The following is a 5000-nucleotide window of genomic DNA, read 5'->3' as shown; positions in this document are numbered from 1 at the left end:
ATTTCAGTTCGCATGGATTATGAGCGCTGCTTTTCATCTGCTCGTCGGCCACTTACGTTTCTCCTACGAGCTGTGTTGCACGTCCTTGGTTACTCTCTGTGTTTTGGCTTTGTCTTCTTCTTCTTCTTCTTTTTTTTTTTTTTTTTTTTTTTTGCTTTTTGGGTCACACCCGGCGATGCACAGGGGTTACTCCTGGCTCTGCACTCAGGAATTACCCCTGGCGGTGCTCAGGGGACCCTATGGGATGCTGGGAATCGAACCTGGGTTGGCCGAGTGCAAGACAAACACCCTCCCCGCTGTGCTATCGCTCCAGCCCCCTTGGCTTTGTCTCCTTCACGGGCATCTGTAAGAGCTCTCGGAGCACTACAGGGAGGGGTAACGTGTCTTTTTTTCTCGTTTATGATTTGCTTTTGTGATTCCTACTCCGTCCACCACATACAGGATTTTAATTTTTATGCGGCCGGAGATAGTCATCTTTTCTTCACGTCTTGGGGGTTTTGTGTGTGCCTTGTTGTCTCCGTGATTATATATATGATGATAATGGCCATTTTCCCCCCTCCTTAGCTTTTGTAGGGTTTGAATTTTTCAAACTGAGCACTAAGCCTTTTGGAATTTATAGTGGGGGCAGGCAGAGGGACACGGGATGCAATTTCATTTTTCTTTGCTTTTGTTTGAGGGGCACCCTCAGCAATGCTCCGGAGTTACTCTTTTTTTTTTTTTGCTTTTTGCTTTTTGGGTCACACCTAGAGATGCTCAGGGGTCACGCCTGGCTCTGCACTCAGGAATTACCCCTGGCGGTGCTGACCCCTGGGAATCGAACCCGGGTCAGCCGCGTGCAAGGCAAACGCCCTCCCCACTGTGCTATTGCTCCAGCCCCGTTTCGGAGTTACTTTTGACTCTGCACTCGGGGATCACTCTTGGGGTGCTTGCGGGGGGGACCGTACGGGATGTTGGGGATGGAACCCAGGTCAGCTTCTCTGGCCCGCTCCAGCTTCTCCGTGTAATTCTGGACTTTGCGGTGTGCCAGGAGGGCTGAGGTGGGGTGGAACCTGCCCGGGGTTTCCAGGCTGAGGCCCTGGGGGGCTGGAGATGGGTGGATGGAGTTTCCGAAGAGCGGGTGCTGGGCCGGAAGAGGGGGGCTGCAGAACCCAGAGCTTCCGGCCTCTTGGGTCCTGAATTCGGGGCTGGGGGGGCTTCCCAGGGGCTTCTCAGGGGTTGGGGATCCCCAGCAGTGCCGAGGCCTCGGGGAACCAGCTGTGTAGTGTGGGGTGGGCCTAGGCGGGCCAAGGGCCATGTCCCCCAGTCCTTGGAGCCACATTCCCTGGACTTACGGTGTATTTGTGAGCCCCACACAGAGGCCTGCCGGGGGGTGGTGGTGATGATGCAATATTTGCATATTTTCTTTTCTCCTCTATGTGTCATGTTCAAGGCTGACTCCTGACTCTGTGCTCAGGGATCACTCCTGTGGGCAGGGGAGACTGCCTGGAACCTGTTTTTTTTTTTTTTTTAATTGAACTCGGCAGAGCCTGGCAAGCTCCCCGTGGCGTATTCGATATGCCAAAAACAGTAACAGCAAGTCTCACAATGGAGATGTTACTGGTGCCCGCTTGAGCAAATCGATGAACAACGGGACGACCGTGCGACAGTTTTTTTTAAATTGAATCACCGTGAGAGAGAGCATTACAAAGCTGTTCCTGGTTGGGTTTCAGTCATCGATGTTGTCCCCCCACCAGTGTAATTTTGCCCTCAGTTTCTCTCCTCTCCCTCCCAAATGTCATCCACCCCAGCCCACCTCTATGGCAGGCACCTCCCTTCTCTCTCTCTATGTCTCTCTGTGTCTCTGCCTCTCTCTGTCTCTGTCTGTCTGTCTGTCTGCCTGTCTCTCTCTTTTACACACACACACACACACACACACACACACACACACACACACACACACTCCAGGCTCTAGGGTTTGCACTACGGATGCTGAAAGGGATGGACCCGGGGTCTGCTCCTCCAGTATTCGGGTATTTTCTGTGTCTCTGCTGGCCCAGCTCGAGTCGGGGGTGGGGTGGGGGGGCGTCCGGTCATGGGGCCTGAGCTTGCCGGATTCTGTGGCGTATCTGGGGCCCGGAGCACCTCGACCTGTCTCTCTGAGTCCCTCCGCCCCGTGCTGTGTCCCCACCCTTCCCTCCCGGAGCTGTTGGAGGCTGTTCCCCACCTCCCCCCCGCCCCTCCCTCCTGGAGCTGTTGGAGGCTGTTCCCCACCTCCCCCCGCCCCCCACCCCCAGCCCCCAGCTCTCCGGCTGTCCCCACTCCGTCGCAATCGTGGGCAGCTGGCACGGTTTTCCTGGCTTTCACGCAAGTCCGAAGTGTTAGGAAGTTCCTTCTCTGCAGCGGAGTAATTAACTCCGGTGGTAAGGACGATGATTTATCTCCTGGCGGACCGCGTGGCGGGCGAAGAGAGGCGGCGGGTACGCAGCTCTTCTCGGAGCGGGATTTTGTAGGCCGAAAGTAAGTGAAAGTGAAAACGTTGCCGACTGCAGCCCCCAGGCGGGGAGTAAAAGATCGGACGGGAAATCGGGGCTGCAGCAGAGGGGGTTCTCACGCTGGGCCTCCCCCTTGGGGTCCGCGGGCCCTCGGGCGTGGCCGGGCTCTAGGGGAGGTTTGGTTTGCAGAGTGGCTTCATCTTGGGTCTCACCCGGCGGTGCTCAGGGCTGACTCCTGGCTCTGTGCTCAGGGCTGACTCCTGGCGGGGCTCGGGGGACCCTCTGTGGGGGCAGGGGTGGAGCCCGGGTCAGATGCGGGCCAGGCCCGCGCCCTCCTGCTGCGCCGTCCCTCCAGCCCCTGTCTTCAGTAAGGACAGCAACCTGCTCAGCTGGGGGCGAGCGGGAAGAGAGTCTTTTCTTTTCTTATTTTTACTATTTTATTGAATCCCTGTGAGATAGGCCCTTACAAAGCTGCTCATGAGTGGGTTTCAGTCAGACACTGTCCCAGCACCCATCCCTCTGAAGTGTTAGGAAGTTTCTTCTCTCCCCATCCCTCCACCAGTGTAACATTTCTCAGCACCAGCGTCCCCAGGTTGCCCCTCCTCCTCCTCCTCCTCCTCCTCCTCCTCCTCCTCCTCTTCCTGCTCCTCCTCCTCCTCCTCTTTCTCCTCCTCCTCCTCTTCCTCCTTTTTCATCTTTCTCATCTTCTTCCTCTTCTTCTTTGTCTTCTTTGTCTTCTTCCTCTTCTTCTTCTTCTTCTTCTTCTTCTTCTTCTTCTTCTTCTTCTTCTTCTTCTTCTTCTTCTTCTTCTTCTTCTTCTTCTTCTTCTTCTTCTTCTTCTTCTTCTCCATCTCCTCCTCCTCCTGCTATTCCTCCTCCTGCTTTTCCTCCTCTTCCTCCTCCTCCTCCTGCTTTTCCTCCTCCTCCTCCTCCCACTCCTCCTCCTTCTCCTCCCCTCCTCCTCCTCTTCCCCCCTCCTCCTTCTCCTGCCCTCCTCCTTTTCCTCCCCCCTTCCTTCTCCTCCTCCTCCTTCTTCTTCTTCCAACCAAGGGTACTGGACAAACTAGGCAGCCTCCTGTAAAATAGATTCAAGCTCCTGCCTTGCACTGCATATAAACAAACTCAAAGACTTCAAAGTAAGACCAAAACCATAAAATCATTACATTTTTTGGTTTGTTTTTGTGTTGGAGCTACACCTGGCAATGCTCAGGGGTCACTCCTGGCTCTGCACTTAGGAATTTCTCCTGGGAGTGCTTGGGGAATCATAGGGATGCCAGGGATGGAACCCAGGTCGGCTGCATGCGAGGCAAACGCCCTCACTCTGGCCCAGGACCGCCCATTTTAAAAAGGAGCGCGATAGTTGAGTAGACATTTCTCTCTCGAGTTGGTAACAAGCACGTGAAGAGACGCTCAGCACTGTTAATCAGGAGGGAAATGCTAATGGCTTCCACGGTGGGGACCCCCCCCCCCGTCAGGATAACTGTGACAGGGAACTGCATTAAGGGGGATGCGGAGAAGCCAGCGTGCTCCTGTGTCTGAGGATGTGGCCAAGGGGGACGGAGCCCACCCGACACAGCCATACCAGCTTTAGGTGTGCATGTCAAGAGACTTCGAGCCCACACGAAGACGCATGTGGATGCTCTGGCGGGTCCGAGATGGGAACCACCCAACGTTCAATCAGTTAACGTATGGCTCAGATGCGCCCATCCACACACTGGAGTATGATTCAGCCAGGAAAAGGAACGATGACCTCTCATCCAGCCTCCAACGGGCTCAGCCTGGAAAAGATGCAGGGGAGTCAGGCGCCAGAGACCGCGCGGAGCATGAAGTCTGGAGGCTGAGCCAGGGACTGGCGCCCGGGGAGGCTGGTGGCAGCTGCCTAGGGGCGGCAGGGAGGGGGAGCTTGGGAGCAGCCGCTCCTGGAGCCCGGGTTTCTCTCAGGAAGGTTGGGATGGCGGGGGTGGCCCCTGGGCTGAGACGGCAGGGGGCCGTGTGGGGAAAGGCCAAGTGCCCCGTCCTGGTGATCCCGGCCCTGCAGTCTCCGTGTCCGTCTCGGATGACCCCCACGGACCCGCCGTGTGGGCAGGGAGCAGTCCGTGAGTGGGTCCCCGCCCCTTTCTTCCTCGTGGTAGGAAGCCCCCCACAAGCGGCTGTGCTGCTGTAGGTCTGCGGGGCCTCTTGTCCTGGCCGGCCCGGGAAGCCTGGTGGTTAGCCACCACACCAGACCCCACAGGGGACCGGGGATGCTGGCAGGAGGCCGCTGCCCACCCTGCTTGCTCGCCAGCTGTGTGGGTCTGTGGGTATAGGCTTATGTGTGTGTGTGTGTGTGTGTGTGTGTCCGTGTGCACATGTGTATATGTGCATGTGTGTATCTGTATGTATGTATGTGTGTCTGTGTACATGCATGCAGGTACATGTGTGTCTATATCTGTGATTGTCTGTGTGCATATATGTGAGTCTGTACATACATGTGTGTCTGTGTACATCTCCATGTATATACGTGCATGTGTACATGCATACATACATGAG

This window comes from Sorex araneus, chromosome 9 (assembly GCF_027595985.1).
Source record: "Sorex araneus isolate mSorAra2 chromosome 9, mSorAra2.pri, whole genome shotgun sequence".
Classification (NCBI taxonomy): Eukaryota; Metazoa; Chordata; class Mammalia; order Eulipotyphla; family Soricidae; genus Sorex; species Sorex araneus.
This window is presented reverse-complemented; position numbering follows the sequence as displayed.